The sequence below is a fragment of the Styela clava genome, chromosome 8 (genome assembly GCF_964204865.1).
Source record: "Styela clava chromosome 8, kaStyClav1.hap1.2, whole genome shotgun sequence".
Classification (NCBI taxonomy): Eukaryota; Metazoa; Chordata; class Ascidiacea; order Stolidobranchia; family Styelidae; genus Styela; species Styela clava.
This window is the reverse complement of record NC_135257.1, coordinates 19,147,633-19,160,984: the sequence shown is the minus strand read 5'-3', so window position 1 is coordinate 19,160,984 and position 13,352 is coordinate 19,147,633. Positions and strand designations below refer to the sequence as shown.

Here is a 13,352-nt window from a genome sequence, read left to right as displayed (position 1 = left end):
TACCAACTCCTGTTTGCGGTATTACTGTGTGACAGAACCAGGGAGGTATGATTATGAGTTTATACAAAAAGTTTTGTCATCAAATCACAATATTCAAGAACTAGTTTCTTATTTCTTTCACTAATCTGCAATATATGCACTTTCTTGAGGTTTGAATATGAACAGTTCATAGTTGAAAGAGCAGTTCTGCATTCGGAGTACACTCAAAGTATACAAACGACTGACTCTCTTAAAACCATATAACAAAGGTCCCACCGAGATTTGAACTCGGATCGCTGGATTCAGAGTCCAGAGTGCTAACCATTACACCATGGGGCCAATAATACAAGTCGTTTCATGTTCTGCTTTATTGTTCATAACGTCGTCAGGTGTACTGGAAATTTGAAATCGGATCACTTAAACTTTCAATTGATCCAGACTGTTAAGCCCTACAATCTGTAAACTACAATGTTTACTAGAGTCCCAATTTTAATTAAAAGGATCTGATTTAAGTTATTTGACAACTCCTATGTGTTTGTTGAGTGTTTTATGGTAGTGATAAAAGAACGTTGTCAGAAGTGGGATTCGAACCCACGCCTCCATTCGGAGACCAGAATTCTCACAATCCAGCTTAAGGAAAGAGGTGACTCTTGAGTCTGGCGCCTTAGACCACTCGGCCATCCTGACAACTGCTTGTACGGTGATATTGGTGCTCTATTAAATCATATTTCAGTCTTACAAAAACGACTCACGCGAGATACTATTTGTTTAAAAGCAAATGACTGTAAGCACTTAATACCAACTCCTGTTTGCGGTATTACTGTGTGACAGAACCAGGGAGGTATGATTATGAGTTTATATAAAAAGTTTTGTCATCAAATCACAATATTCAAAAACAGCTGAGGAATTCATACCGCACAGGTCCCACCGAGATTTGAACTCGGATCGCTGGATTCAAAGTCCAGAGTGCTAACCATTACACCATGGGGCCGCCGATATATGCGATTTGTGATAATTAAAATAATAATAAACATAATCAAGTCGAAATTAACAAATTTCGATCAAAATTCATTGGCGTTTGGCGCCATGGCTTAGTTGGTTAAAGCGCCTGTCTAGTAAACAGGAGATCCTGGGTTCGAATCCCAGTGGTGCCTTAGTCATAGGGATCCCGCAGACCATTTTGACTTAAATCTTTTCTTCTACATTCTATGAATTCAATAATTAAAGTTCAGCTTTTTAGCGACCGACATACAAAGAATCGAAATTGTTAAAGTGTATACGTGATCAGTGCTTTCGGAGGCAAGATTGGAAAAAATTACACCGTGATGTTCAACATAAAATCGACGGACGCCCAACTACAAACGACGATTAACAGGTATTTAGTAATTAGAATTATTCGAGATCTATTTCTCAAAAATCAGGAATATGGGTTTCAACTCGTTCTTATGGAGAGAACAGAAAAGGCGTGAGTCATAAACTTGATTTCAAAGTCACGAATCCATTTGAGGGCCAAATGTGTTATGCTACTGGGCGGCCTTGAGACGAATATGGATTCGAAGAACAGAGCGAATTTAACTAGTTTCTTATTTCTTTCACTAATCTGCAATATATGCTATTTCTTGAGATTTGAATATGAACAATTCAAAGTTGAAAGAGCAGTTCTGCATTAGGAGTACACTCAAAGTATACAAACGACAGACTCTCTTAAAACCATATAACAAAGGTCCCACCGAGATTTGAACTCGGATCGCTGGATTCAGAGACCAGAGTGCTAACCATTACACCATGGGGCCAATAATACAAGTCGTTTCATGTTCTGCTTTATTGTTCATAACGTCGTCAGGTGTACCGGAAATTTGAAATCGGATCACTTAAACTTTCAATTAATCCAGACTGTTAAGCCCTACAATCTGTATACTACAATGTTTACTAGAGTCCCAATTTTAATTAAAAGGATCTGATTTAAGTTATTGACAACTCCTAAGTGTTTGTTAAGTGTTTTATGGTAGTGATAAAAGGACGTTGTCAGAAGTGGGATTCGAACCCACGCCTCCATTCGGAGACCAGAATTCTCACAATCCAGCTTAAGGAAAGAGGTGACTCTTGAGTCTGGCGCCTTAGACCACTCGGCCATCCTGACAACTGCTTGTAGGGTGATATTGGTGCTCTATTAAATCATATTTCAGTCTTACAAAAACGACTCATGCAAGATACTATTTGTTTTAAAAGCATATAGTACTGTAAGCACTTAATACCAACTCCTGTTTGCAGTATTACTGTGTGACAGAATCAGGGAGGTATGATTATGAGTTTATATAAAAAGTTTTGTCATCAAATCACAATATTAAAAAATAGCTGAGGAATTCATACCGCACAGGTCCCACCGAGATTTGAACTCGGATCGCTGGATTCAAAGTCTAGAGTGCTAACCATTACACCATGGGGCCGCCGATATATGCGATTTGTGATAATTAAAATAATAATAAACATAATCAAGTCGAAATTAACAACTTTCGATCAAAATTCGTTGGCGATTGGCGCCATGGCTTAGTTGGTTAAAGCGCCTGTCTAGTAAACAGGAGATCCTGGGTTCGAATCCCAGTGGTGCCTTAGTCATAGGGATCCCGCAGACCATTTTGACTTAAATCTTTTCTTCTACATTCTATGAATTCAATAATTAAAGTTCAGCTTTTTCGCGACCGACATACAAAGAATCGAAATCGTTAAAGTGTATACGTGATCAGTGCTTTCGGAGGCAAGATTGGAAAAAATTACACCGTGATGTTCAACATAAAATCGACGGACGCCCAATATTCGAGATCTATTTCGCCTAAATCAGGAATATGGGTTTCAACTCGTTCTTATGGAGTGAACAGAAAAGGCGTGAGTCATAAACTTGATTTCAAAGTCACGATTCCATTTGAGGACCAAATGTGTTATGCTACTGGGCGGCCTTGAGACGAATACGGATTCGAAGAACAGAGCGAATTTAACTAGTTTCTTATTTCTTTCACTAATCTGCAATATATGCACTTTCTTGAGGTTTGAATATGAACAATTCAAAGTTGAAAGAGCAGTTGTGCATTCGGAGTACACTCAAAGTATACAAACGACTGACTCTCTTAAAACCATATAACAAAGGTCCCACCGAGATTTGAACTCGGATCGCTGGATTCAGAGTCCAGAGTGCTAACCATGACACCATGGGGCCAATATAACAAGTTGTTTTATGTTCTGCTTTATTGTTCTTAACGTCGTCAGGTGTACCGGACATTTGAAATCGGATCACTTAAACTTTCGATTAATCCAGACTGTTAAGCCCTACAATCTGTATACTACAATGTTTACTAGAGTCCCAATTTTAATTAAAGTCATCTGATTTAAGTTATTTGACAACTCCTATGTGTTTGTTAAGTGTTTTATGGTAGTGATAAAAGGACGCTTTCAGAAGTGGGATTCGAACCCACGCCTCCATTCGGAGACCAGAATTCTCACAATCCAGCTTAAGGAAAGATGTGACTCTTGAGTCTGGCGCCTTAGACCACTCGGCCATCCTGACAACTGCTTGTAGGGTGTTATTGGTGCTCTATTGAATCATATTTCAGTCTTACAAAAACTACTCACGCGAGATACAATTGTTTTAAAAACATATGACTGTAAGCACTTAATACCAACTCCTGTTTGCGGTATTACTGTGTGACAGAACCAGGGAGGTATGATTATGAGTTTATATAAAAAGTTTTGTCATCAAATCACAATATTCAAGAACTAGTTTCTTATTTCTTTCACTAATCTGCAATATATGCACTTTCTTGAGGTTTGAATATGAACAATTCAAAGTTGAAAGAGCAGTTCTGCATTCGGAGTACACTCAAAGTATACAAACGACTGACTCTCTTAAAACCATATAACAAAGGTCCCACCGAGATTTGAACTCGGATCGCTGGATTCAGAGTCCAGAGTGCTAACCATTACACCATGGGGCCAGTAATACAAGTCGTTTCATGTTCTGCTTTATTGTTCATAACGTCGTCAGGTGTACCGGAAATTTGAAATCGGATCACTTAAACTTTCAATTAATCCAGACTGTTAAGCCCTACAATCTGTATACTACAATGTTTACTAGAGTCCCAATTTTAATTAAAAGGATCTGATTTAAGTTATTTGACAACTCCTATGTGTTTGTTGAGTGTTTTATGGTAGTGATAAAAGAACGTTGTCAGAAGTGGGATTCGAACCCACGCCTCCATTCGGAGACCAGAATTCTCACAATCCAGCTTAAGGAAAGAGGTGACTCTTGAGTCTGGCGCCTTAGACCACTCGGCCATCCTGACAACTGCTTGTACGGTGATATTGGTGCTCTATTAAATCATATTTCAGTCTTACAAAAACGACTCACGCGAGATACTATTTGTTTAAAAGCAAATGACTGTAAGCACTTAATACCAACTCCTGTTTGCGGTATTACTGTGTGACAGAACCAGGGAGGTATGATTATGAGTTTATATAAAAAGTTTTGTCATCAAATCACAATATTCAAAAACAGCTGAGGAATTCATACCGCACAGGTCCCACCGAGATTTGAACTCGGATCGCTGGATTCAAAGTCCAGAGTGCTAACCATTACACCATGGGGCCGCCGATATATGCGATTTGTGATAATTAAAATAATAATAAACATAATCAAGTCGAAATTAACAAATTTCGATCAAAATTCATTGGCGTTTGGCGCCATGGCTTAGTTGGTTAAAGCGCCTGTCTAGTAAACAGGAGATCCTGGGTTCGAATCCCAGTGGTGCCTTAGTCATAGGGATCCCGCAGACCATTTTGACTTAAATCTTTTCTTCTACATTCTATGAATTCAATAATTAAAGTTCAGCTTTTTAGCGACCGACATACAAAGAATCGAAATTGTTAAAGTGTATACGTGATCAGTGCTTTCGGAGGCAAGATTGGAAAAAATTACACCGTGATGTTCAACATAAAATCGACGGACGCCCAACTACAAACGACGATTAACAGGTATTTAGTAATTAGAATTATTCGAGATCTATTTCTCAAAAATCAGGAATATGGGTTTCAACTCGTTCTTATGGAGAGAACAGAAAAGGCGTGAGTCATAAACTCGATTTCAAAGTCACGAATCCATTTGAGGGCCAAATGTGTTATGCTACTGGGCGGCCTTGAGACGAATACGGATTCGAAGAACAGAGCGAATTTAACTAGTTTCTTATTTCTTTCACTAATCTGCAATATATGCTATTTCTTGAGATTTGAATATGAACAACTCAAAGTTGAAAGAGCAGTTCTGCATTAGGAGTACATTCAAAGTATACAAACGACAGACTCTCTTAAAACCATATAACAAAGGTCCCACCGAGATTTGAACTCGGATCGCTGGATTCAGAGACTAGAGTACTAACCATTACACCATGGGGCCAATAATACAAGTCGTTCCATGTTCTGCTTTATTGTTCATAGCGTCGTCAGGTGTACCGGAAATTTGAAATGGGATCACTTAAACTTTCAATTAATCCAGACTGTTAAGCCCTACAATCTGTATACTACAATGTTTACTAGAGTCCCAATTTTAATTAAAAGGATCTGATTTAAGTTATTTGACAACTCCTAAGTGTTTGTTAAGTGTTTTATGGTAGTGATAAAAGGACGTTGTCAGAAGTGGGATTCGAACCCACGCCTCCATTCGGAGACCAGAATTCTCACAATCCAGGTTAAGAAAAGAGGTGACTCTTGAGTCTGGCGCCTTAGACCACTCGGCCATCCTGACAACTGCTTGTAGGGTGATATTGGTGCTCTATTAAATCATATTTCAGTCTTACAAAAACGACTCATGCAAGATACTATTTGTTTTAAAAGCATATGACTGTAAGCACTTAATACCAACTCCTGTTTGCAGTATTACTGTGTGACAGAATCAGGGAGGTATGATTATGAGTTTATATAAAAAGTTTTGTCATCAAATCACAATATTAAAAAATAGCTGAGGAATTCATACCGCACAGGTCCCACCGAGATTTGAACTCGGATCGCTGGATTCAAAGTCTAGAGTGCTAACCATTACACCATGGGGCCGCCGATATATGCGATTTGTGATAATTAAAATAATAATAAACATAATCAAGTCGAAATTAACAACTTTCGATCAAAATTCGTTGGCGATTGGCGCCATGGCTTAGTTGGTTAAAGCGCCTGTCTAGTAAACAGGAGATCCTGGGTTCGAATCCCAGTGGTGCCTTAGTCATATGGATCCCGCAGACCATTTTGACTTAAATCCTTTCTTCTACATTCTATGAATTCAATAATTAAAGTTCAGCTTTTTCGCGACCGACATACAAAGAATCGAAATCGTTAAAGTGTATACGTGATCAGTGCTTTCGGAGGCAAGATTGGAAAAAATTACACCGTGATGTTCAACATAAAATCGACGGACGCCCAATATTCGAGATCTATTTCTCCTAAATCAGGAATATGGGTTTCAACTCGTTCTTATGGAGTGAACAGAAAAGGCGTGAGTCATAAACTTGATTTCAAAGTCACGATTCCATTTGAGGACCAAATGTGTTATGCTACTGGGCGGCCTTGAGACGAATACGGATTCGAAGAACACAGCGAATTTAACTAGTTTCTTATTTCTTTCACTAATCTGCAATATATGCACTTTCTTGAGGTTTGAATAGGAACAATTCAAAGTTGAAAGAGCAGTTGTGCATTCGGAGTACACTCAAAGTATACAAACGACTGACTCTCTTAAAACCATATAACAAAGGTCCCACCGAGATTTGGACTCGGATCGCTGGATTCAGAGTCCAGAGTGCTAACCATGACACCATGGGGCCAATATAACAAGTTGTTTTATGTTCTGCTTTATTGTTCTTAACGTCGTCAGGTGTACCGGACATTTGAAATCGGATCACATAAACTTTCGATTAATCCAGACTGTTAAGCCCTACAATCTGTATACTACAATGTTTACTAGAGTCCCAATTTTAATTAAAATCATCTGATTTAAGTTATTTGACAACTCCTATGTGTTTGTTAAGTGTTTTATGGTAGTGATAAAAGGACGCTTTCAGAAGTGGGATTCGAACCCACGCCTCCATTCGGAGACCAGAATTCTCACAATCCAGCTTAAGGAAAGAGGTGACTCTTGAGTCTGGCGCCTTAGACCACTCGGCCATCCTGACAACTGCTTGTAGGGTGTTATTGGTGCTCTATTGAATCATATTTCAGTCTTACAAAAACGACTCACGCGAGATACAATTGTTTTAAAAACATATGACTGTAAGCACTTAATACAAACTCCTGTTTGCGGTATTACTGTGTGACAGAACCAGGGAGGTATGATTATGAGTTTATATAAAAAGTTTTGTCATCAAATCACAATATTCAAGAACTAGTTTCTTATTTCTTTCACTAATCTGCAATATATGCAATTTTTTGAGGTTTGAATATGAACAATTCAAAGTTGAAAGAGCAGTTCTGCATTCGGAGTACACTCAAAGTATACAAACGACTGACTCTCTTAAAACCATATAACAAAGGTCCCACCGAGATTTGAACTCGGATCGCTGGATTCAGAGTCCAGAGTGCTAACCATTACACCATGGGGCCAATAATACAAGTCGTTTCATGTTTTGCTTTATTGTTCATAACGTCGTCAGGTGTACCGGAAATTTGAAATCGGATCACTTAAACTTTCAATTAATCCAGACTGTTAAGCCCTACAATCTGTATACTACAATGTTTACTAGAGTCCCAATTTTAATTAAAAGGATCTGATTTAAGTTATTTGACAACTCCTATGTGTTTGTTAAGTGTTTTATGGTAGTGATAAAAGAACGTTGTCAGAAGTGGGATTCGAACCCACGCCTCCATTCGGAGACCAGAATTCTCACAATCCAGCTTAAGGAAAGAGGTGACTCTTGAGTCTGGCGCCTTAGACCACTCGGCCATCCTGACAACTGCTTGTACGGTGATATTGGTGCTCTATTAAATCATATTTCAGTCTTACAATAACGACTCACGCGAGATACTATTTGTTTAAAAGCATATGACTGTAAGCACTTAATACCAACTCCTGTTTGCGGTATTACTGTGTGACAGAACCAGGGAGGTATGATTATGAGTTTATATAAAAAGTTTTGTCATCAAATCACAATATTCAAAAACAGCTGAGGAATTCATACCGCACAGGTCCCACCGAGATTTGAACTTGGATCGCTGGATTCAAAGTCCAGAGTGCTAACCATTACACTATGGGGCCGCTGATATATGCGATTTGTGATAATTAAAATAATAATAAACATAATCAAGTCGAAATTAACAACTTTCGATCAAAATTCGTTGGCGATTGGCGCCATGGCTTAGTTGGTTAAAGCGCCTTTCTAGTAAACAGGAGATCCTGGGTTCGAATCCCAGTGGTGCCTTAGTCATAGGGATCCCGCAGACCATTTTGACTTAAATGGAGGTATGATTATGAGTTTATATAAAAAGTTTTGTCATCAAATCACAATATTCAAAAATAGCTGAGGAATTCATACCGCACAGGTCCCACCGAGATTTGAACTCGGATCGCTGGATTCAAAGTCCAGAGTGCTAACCATTACACCATGGGGCCGCCGATATATGCGATTTGTGATAATTAAAATAATAATAAACATAATCAAGTCGAAATTAACAACTTTCGATCAAAATTCGTTGGCGATTGGCGCCATGGCTTAGTTGGTTAAAGCGCCTGTCTAGTAAACAGGAGATCCTGGGTTCCAAACCCAGTGGTGCCTCAGTCATAGGGATCCCGCAGACCATTTTGACTTAAATCTTTTCTTCTACATTCTATGAATTCAATAATTAAAGTTCAGCTTTTTAGCGACCGACATACAAAGAATCGAAATTGTTAAAGTGTATACGTGATCAGTGCTTTCGGAGGCAAGATTGGAAAAAATTACACCGTGATGTTCAACATAAAATCGACGGACGCCCAACTACAAACGATGATTAACAGGTATTTAGTAATTAGAATTATTCGAGATCTATTTCTCAAAAATCAGGAATATGGGTTTCAACTCGTTCTTATGGAGAGAACAGAAAAGGCGTGAGTCATAAACTTGATTTCAAAGTCACGAATCCATTTGAGGGCCAAATGTGTTATGCTACTGGGCGGCCTTGAGACGAATACGGATTCGAAGAACAGAGCGAATTTAACTAGTTTCTTATTTCTTTCACTAATCTGCAATATATGCTATTTCTTGAGATTTGAATATGAACAATTCAAAGTTGAAAGAGCAGTTCTGCATTAGGAGTACACTCAAAGTATACAAACGACAGACTCTCTTAAAACCATATAACAAAGGTCCCACCGAGATTTGAACTCGGATCGCTGGATTCAGAGACCAGAGTGCTAACCATTACACCATGGGGACAATAATACAAGTCGTTTCATGTTCTGCTTTATTGTTCATAACGTCGTCAGGTGTACCGGAAATTTGAAATCGGATCACTTAAACTTTCAATTAATCCAGACTGTTAAGCCCTACAATCTGTATACTACAATGTTTACTAGAGTCCCAATTTTAATTAAAAGGATCTGATTTAAGTTATTTGACAACTCCTAAGTGTTTGTTAAGTGTTTTATGGTAGTGATAAAAGGACGTTGTCAGAAGTGGGATTAGAACCCACGCCTCCATTCGGAGACCAGAATTCTCACAATCCAGCTTAAGGAAAGAGGTGACCTTTGAGTCTGGCGCCTTAGACCACTCGGCCATCCTGACAACTGCTTGTAGGGTGATATTGGTGCTCTATTAAATCATATTTCAGTCTTACAAAAACGACTCACGCGAGATACTATTTGGTTAAAAGCATATGACTGTAAGCACTTAATACCAACTCCTGTTTGCGGTATTACTGTGTGACAGAACCAGGGAGGTATGATTATGAGTTTATATAAAAAGTTTTTTCATCAAATCACAATATTCAAAAACAGCTGAGGAATTCATACCGCACAGGTCCCACCGAGATTTGAACTCGGATCGCTGGATTCAAAGTCCAGAGTGCTAACCATTACACCATGGGGCCGCCGATATATGCGATTTGTGATAATTAAAATAATAATAAACATAATCAAGTCGGAATTACCAACTTTCGATCAAAATTCGTTGGCGATTGGCGCCATGGCTTAGTTGGTTAAAGCGCCTGTCTAGTAAACAGGAGATCCTGGGTTCGAATCTCAGTGGTGCCTTAGTCATAGGGATCCCGCAGACCATTTTGACTTAAATCTTTTCTTCTACATTCTATGAATTCAATAATTAAAGTTTAGCTTTTTAGCGACCGACATACAAAGAATCGAAATCGTTAAAGTGTATACGTGATCAGTGCTTTCGGAGGCAAGATTGGAAAAAATTACACCGTGATGTTCAACATAAAATCCACGGACGCCCATCTACAAACGACGATTAACAGGTATTTAGTAATTAGAATTATTCGAGATCTAATTCTCCTAAATCAGGAATATGGGTTTCAACTCGTTCTTATGGAGTGAACAGAAAAGGCGTGAGTCATAAACTTGATTTCAAAGTCACGAATCCAATTGAGGGCCAAATGTGTTATGCTACTGGGCGGCCTTGAGACGAATATGGATTCGAAGAACAGAGCGAATTTAACTAGTTTCTTATTTCTTTCACTAATCTGCAATATATGCACTTTCTTGAGGTTTGAATATGAACAATTCAAAGTTGAAAGAGCAGTTCTGCATTCGGAGTACACTCAAAGTATACAAACGACTGACTGTCTAAAAACCATCTAACAAAGGTCCCACCGAGATTTGAACTCGGATCGCTGGATTCAGAGTTCAGAGTGCTAATCATTACACCATGGGGCCAATGATACAAGTTGTTTTATGTTCTGCTTTATTGTTCATAACGTCATCAGGTGCACCGGACATTTGAAATCGGATCACTTAAATTTTTATTTAATTCAGACTGGTAAGCCCTACATTCTGTATACTACAATGTTTACTAGAGTCCCAATTTTAATGAAAAAGTATCTGATTTAAGTTTTTTGACAACTCCTATGTGTTTGTCAAGTGTTTTATGGTAATGATAAAAGGAAGTTGTCAGAAGTGGAATTCGAACCCACGCCTCCATTCGGAGACCAGAATTCTCACAATCCAGCTAAAGGAAAGAGGTGACTCTTGAGCCTGGCGCCTTAGACCACTCTGCCATCCTGACGTCTGCTGGTAGGATGTTATTGGTGCTCTATCAAATCAAATTTCAGGCTTACAAAAACGACTCATGCAAGATACTATTTGTTTTAAAAGCATATGACTGTAAGCACTTAATACCAACTCCTGTTTGCAGTATTACTGTGTGACAGAATCAGGGAGGTATGATTATGAGTTTATATAAAAAGTTTTGTCATCAAATCACAATATTAAAAAATAGCTGAGGAATTCATACCGCACAGGTCCCACCGAGATTTGAACTCGGATCGCTGGATTCAAAGTCTAGAGTGCTAACCATTACACCATGGTGCCGCCGATATATGCGATTTGTGATAATTAAAATAATAATAAACATAATCAAGTCGAAATTAACAACTTTCGATCAAAATTCGTTGGCGATTGGCGCCATGGCTTAGTTGGTTAAAGCGCCTGTCTAGTAAACAGGAGATCCTGGGTTCGAATCCCAGTGGTGCCTTAGTCATAGGGATCCCGCGGACCATTTTGACTTAAATCTTTTCTTCTACATTCTATGAATTCAATAATTAAAGTTCAGCTTTTTCGCGACCGACATACAAAGAATCGAAATCGTTAAAGTGTATACGTGATCAGTGCTTTCGGAGGCAAGATTGGAAAAAATTACACCGTGATGTTCAACATAAAATCGACGGACGCCCAATATTCGAGATCTATTTCTCCTAAATCAGGAATATGGGTTTCAACTCGTTCATATGGAGTGAACAGAAAAGGCGTGAGTCATAAACTTGATTTCAAAGTCACGATTCCATTTGAGGACCAAATGTGTTATGCTACTGGGCGGCCTTGAGACGAATACGGATTCGAAGAACAGAGCGAATTTAACTAGTTTCTTATTTCTTTCACTAATCTGCAATATATGCACTTTCTTGAGGTTTGAATATGAACAATTCAAAGTTGAAAGAGCAGTTGTGCATTCGGAGTACACTCAAAGTATACAAACGACTGACTCTCTTAAAACCATATAACAAAGGTCCCACCGAGATTTGAACTCGGATCGCTGGATTCAGAGTCCAGAGTGCTAACCATGACACCATGGGGCCAATATAACAAGTTGTTTTATGTTCTGCTTTATTGTTCTTAACGTCGTCAGGTGTACCGGACATTTGAAATCGGATCACTTAAACTTTCGATTAATCCAGACTGTTAAGCCCTACAATCTGTATACTACAATGTTTACTAGAGTCCCAATTTTAATTAAAATCATCTGATTTAAGTTATTTGACAACTCCTATGTGTTTGTTAAGTGTTTTATGGTAGTGATAAAAGGACGCTTTCAGAAGTGGGATTCGAACCCACGCCTCCATTCGGAGACCAGAATTCTCACAATCCAGCTTAAGGAAAGAGGTGACTCTTGAGTCTGGCGCCTTAGACCACTCGGCCATCCTGACAACTGCTTGTAGGGTGTTATTGGTGCTCTATTGAATCATATTTCAGTCTTACAAAAACGACTCACGCGAGATACAATTGTTTTAAAAACATATGACTGTAAGCACTTAATACCAACTCCTGTTTGCGGTATTACTGTGTGACAGAACCAGGGAGGTATGATTATGAGTTTATATAAAAAGTTCTGTCATCAAATCACAATATTCAAGAACTAGTTTCTTATTTCTTTCACTAATCTGCAATATATGCAATTTTTTGAGGTTTGAATATGAACAATTCAAAGTTGAAAGAGCAGTTCTGCATTCGGAGTACACTCAAAGTATACAAACGACTGACTCTCTTAAAACCATATAACAAAGGTCCCACCGAGATTTGAACTCGGATCGCTGGATTCAGAGTCCAGAGTGCTAACCATTACACCATGGGGCCAATAATACAAGTCGTTTCATGTTCTGCTTTATTGTTCATAACGTCGTCAGGTGTACCGGAAATTTGAAATCGGATCACTTAAACTTTCAATTAATCCAGACTGTTAAGCCCTACAATCTGTATACTACAATGTTTACTAGAGTCCCAATTTTAATTAAAAGGATCTGATTTAAGTTATTTGACAACTCCTATGTGTTTGTTAAGTGTTTTATGGTAGTGATAAAAGAACGTTGTCAGAAGTGGGATTCGAACCCACGCCTCCATTCGGAGACCAGAATTCTCACAA

At 38.6% G+C, this 13,352-nt stretch overlaps 31 non-coding genes across 31 annotated transcripts; 8 read left to right on the top strand and 23 right to left on the bottom strand.

Moving 5' to 3' along the window:
- Nucleotides 1–246: 246 nt before the first annotated feature.
- Trnaq-cug (transfer RNA glutamine (anticodon CUG)) lies at nucleotides 247–318 on the bottom strand. Its single transcript has one exon. It is a non-coding gene; the product is annotated as a tRNA-Gln (tRNA).
- Nucleotides 319–549: 231 nt separating this feature from the next.
- Nucleotides 550–666, bottom strand: Trnal-caa (transfer RNA leucine (anticodon CAA)). Its single transcript has 2 exons — nucleotides 629–666; nucleotides 550–595 (listed from the first exon to the last, which is right to left on the bottom strand). It is a non-coding gene; the product is annotated as a tRNA-Leu (tRNA).
- Nucleotides 667–898: 232 nt separating this feature from the next.
- On the bottom strand, nucleotides 899–970 carry Trnaq-uug (transfer RNA glutamine (anticodon UUG)). The gene has a single exon. It is a non-coding gene; the product is annotated as a tRNA-Gln (tRNA).
- Nucleotides 971–1,059: 89 nt separating this feature from the next.
- Nucleotides 1,060–1,133, top strand: Trnat-agu (transfer RNA threonine (anticodon AGU)). The gene has a single exon. It is a non-coding gene; the product is annotated as a tRNA-Thr (tRNA).
- Nucleotides 1,134–1,700: 567 nt separating this feature from the next.
- Nucleotides 1,701–1,772, bottom strand: Trnaq-cug (transfer RNA glutamine (anticodon CUG)). Its single transcript has one exon. It is a non-coding gene; the product is annotated as a tRNA-Gln (tRNA).
- A 230-nt stretch (nucleotides 1,773–2,002) lies between these two features.
- Nucleotides 2,003–2,119, bottom strand: Trnal-caa (transfer RNA leucine (anticodon CAA)). Its single transcript has 2 exons — nucleotides 2,082–2,119; nucleotides 2,003–2,048 (listed from the first exon to the last, which is right to left on the bottom strand). It is a non-coding gene; the product is annotated as a tRNA-Leu (tRNA).
- A 235-nt stretch (nucleotides 2,120–2,354) lies between these two features.
- On the bottom strand, nucleotides 2,355–2,426 carry Trnaq-uug (transfer RNA glutamine (anticodon UUG)). Its single transcript has one exon. It is a non-coding gene; the product is annotated as a tRNA-Gln (tRNA).
- Nucleotides 2,427–2,515: 89 nt separating this feature from the next.
- Nucleotides 2,516–2,589, top strand: Trnat-agu (transfer RNA threonine (anticodon AGU)). Its single transcript has one exon. It is a non-coding gene; the product is annotated as a tRNA-Thr (tRNA).
- A 529-nt stretch (nucleotides 2,590–3,118) lies between these two features.
- On the bottom strand, nucleotides 3,119–3,190 carry Trnaq-cug (transfer RNA glutamine (anticodon CUG)). The gene has a single exon. It is a non-coding gene; the product is annotated as a tRNA-Gln (tRNA).
- A 231-nt stretch (nucleotides 3,191–3,421) lies between these two features.
- On the bottom strand, nucleotides 3,422–3,538 carry Trnal-caa (transfer RNA leucine (anticodon CAA)). Its single transcript has 2 exons — nucleotides 3,501–3,538; nucleotides 3,422–3,467 (listed from the first exon to the last, which is right to left on the bottom strand). It is a non-coding gene; the product is annotated as a tRNA-Leu (tRNA).
- A 355-nt stretch (nucleotides 3,539–3,893) lies between these two features.
- On the bottom strand, nucleotides 3,894–3,965 carry Trnaq-cug (transfer RNA glutamine (anticodon CUG)). Its single transcript has one exon. It is a non-coding gene; the product is annotated as a tRNA-Gln (tRNA).
- A 231-nt stretch (nucleotides 3,966–4,196) lies between these two features.
- Nucleotides 4,197–4,313, bottom strand: Trnal-caa (transfer RNA leucine (anticodon CAA)). Its single transcript has 2 exons — nucleotides 4,276–4,313; nucleotides 4,197–4,242 (listed from the first exon to the last, which is right to left on the bottom strand). It is a non-coding gene; the product is annotated as a tRNA-Leu (tRNA).
- Nucleotides 4,314–4,545: 232 nt separating this feature from the next.
- On the bottom strand, nucleotides 4,546–4,617 carry Trnaq-uug (transfer RNA glutamine (anticodon UUG)). Its single transcript has one exon. It is a non-coding gene; the product is annotated as a tRNA-Gln (tRNA).
- An 89-nt stretch (nucleotides 4,618–4,706) lies between these two features.
- Trnat-agu (transfer RNA threonine (anticodon AGU)) lies at nucleotides 4,707–4,780 on the top strand. The gene has a single exon. It is a non-coding gene; the product is annotated as a tRNA-Thr (tRNA).
- Nucleotides 4,781–5,650: 870 nt separating this feature from the next.
- Nucleotides 5,651–5,767, bottom strand: Trnal-caa (transfer RNA leucine (anticodon CAA)). The gene is made up of 2 exons: nucleotides 5,730–5,767; nucleotides 5,651–5,696 (listed from the first exon to the last, which is right to left on the bottom strand). It is a non-coding gene; the product is annotated as a tRNA-Leu (tRNA).
- Nucleotides 5,768–6,000: 233 nt separating this feature from the next.
- Trnaq-uug (transfer RNA glutamine (anticodon UUG)) lies at nucleotides 6,001–6,072 on the bottom strand. The gene has a single exon. It is a non-coding gene; the product is annotated as a tRNA-Gln (tRNA).
- An 89-nt stretch (nucleotides 6,073–6,161) lies between these two features.
- Trnat-agu (transfer RNA threonine (anticodon AGU)) lies at nucleotides 6,162–6,235 on the top strand. The gene has a single exon. It is a non-coding gene; the product is annotated as a tRNA-Thr (tRNA).
- An 832-nt stretch (nucleotides 6,236–7,067) lies between these two features.
- Nucleotides 7,068–7,184, bottom strand: Trnal-caa (transfer RNA leucine (anticodon CAA)). Its single transcript has 2 exons — nucleotides 7,147–7,184; nucleotides 7,068–7,113 (listed from the first exon to the last, which is right to left on the bottom strand). It is a non-coding gene; the product is annotated as a tRNA-Leu (tRNA).
- Nucleotides 7,185–7,539: 355 nt separating this feature from the next.
- Nucleotides 7,540–7,611, bottom strand: Trnaq-cug (transfer RNA glutamine (anticodon CUG)). The gene has a single exon. It is a non-coding gene; the product is annotated as a tRNA-Gln (tRNA).
- A 231-nt stretch (nucleotides 7,612–7,842) lies between these two features.
- Nucleotides 7,843–7,959, bottom strand: Trnal-caa (transfer RNA leucine (anticodon CAA)). The gene is made up of 2 exons: nucleotides 7,922–7,959; nucleotides 7,843–7,888 (listed from the first exon to the last, which is right to left on the bottom strand). It is a non-coding gene; the product is annotated as a tRNA-Leu (tRNA).
- A 232-nt stretch (nucleotides 7,960–8,191) lies between these two features.
- On the bottom strand, nucleotides 8,192–8,263 carry Trnaq-uug (transfer RNA glutamine (anticodon UUG)). The gene has a single exon. It is a non-coding gene; the product is annotated as a tRNA-Gln (tRNA).
- Nucleotides 8,264–8,352: 89 nt separating this feature from the next.
- On the top strand, nucleotides 8,353–8,426 carry Trnat-agu (transfer RNA threonine (anticodon AGU)). Its single transcript has one exon. It is a non-coding gene; the product is annotated as a tRNA-Thr (tRNA).
- A 119-nt stretch (nucleotides 8,427–8,545) lies between these two features.
- On the bottom strand, nucleotides 8,546–8,617 carry Trnaq-uug (transfer RNA glutamine (anticodon UUG)). Its single transcript has one exon. It is a non-coding gene; the product is annotated as a tRNA-Gln (tRNA).
- An 89-nt stretch (nucleotides 8,618–8,706) lies between these two features.
- Trnat-agu (transfer RNA threonine (anticodon AGU)) lies at nucleotides 8,707–8,780 on the top strand. The gene has a single exon. It is a non-coding gene; the product is annotated as a tRNA-Thr (tRNA).
- Nucleotides 8,781–9,650: 870 nt separating this feature from the next.
- On the bottom strand, nucleotides 9,651–9,767 carry Trnal-caa (transfer RNA leucine (anticodon CAA)). Its single transcript has 2 exons — nucleotides 9,730–9,767; nucleotides 9,651–9,696 (listed from the first exon to the last, which is right to left on the bottom strand). It is a non-coding gene; the product is annotated as a tRNA-Leu (tRNA).
- Nucleotides 9,768–9,999: 232 nt separating this feature from the next.
- On the bottom strand, nucleotides 10,000–10,071 carry Trnaq-uug (transfer RNA glutamine (anticodon UUG)). The gene has a single exon. It is a non-coding gene; the product is annotated as a tRNA-Gln (tRNA).
- Nucleotides 10,072–10,160: 89 nt separating this feature from the next.
- On the top strand, nucleotides 10,161–10,234 carry Trnat-agu (transfer RNA threonine (anticodon AGU)). Its single transcript has one exon. It is a non-coding gene; the product is annotated as a tRNA-Thr (tRNA).
- Nucleotides 10,235–11,616: 1,382 nt separating this feature from the next.
- Trnat-agu (transfer RNA threonine (anticodon AGU)) lies at nucleotides 11,617–11,690 on the top strand. The gene has a single exon. It is a non-coding gene; the product is annotated as a tRNA-Thr (tRNA).
- A 529-nt stretch (nucleotides 11,691–12,219) lies between these two features.
- On the bottom strand, nucleotides 12,220–12,291 carry Trnaq-cug (transfer RNA glutamine (anticodon CUG)). The gene has a single exon. It is a non-coding gene; the product is annotated as a tRNA-Gln (tRNA).
- A 231-nt stretch (nucleotides 12,292–12,522) lies between these two features.
- Trnal-caa (transfer RNA leucine (anticodon CAA)) lies at nucleotides 12,523–12,639 on the bottom strand. The gene is made up of 2 exons: nucleotides 12,602–12,639; nucleotides 12,523–12,568 (listed from the first exon to the last, which is right to left on the bottom strand). It is a non-coding gene; the product is annotated as a tRNA-Leu (tRNA).
- A 355-nt stretch (nucleotides 12,640–12,994) lies between these two features.
- Trnaq-cug (transfer RNA glutamine (anticodon CUG)) lies at nucleotides 12,995–13,066 on the bottom strand. The gene has a single exon. It is a non-coding gene; the product is annotated as a tRNA-Gln (tRNA).
- Nucleotides 13,067–13,352: the final 286 nt, after the last annotated feature.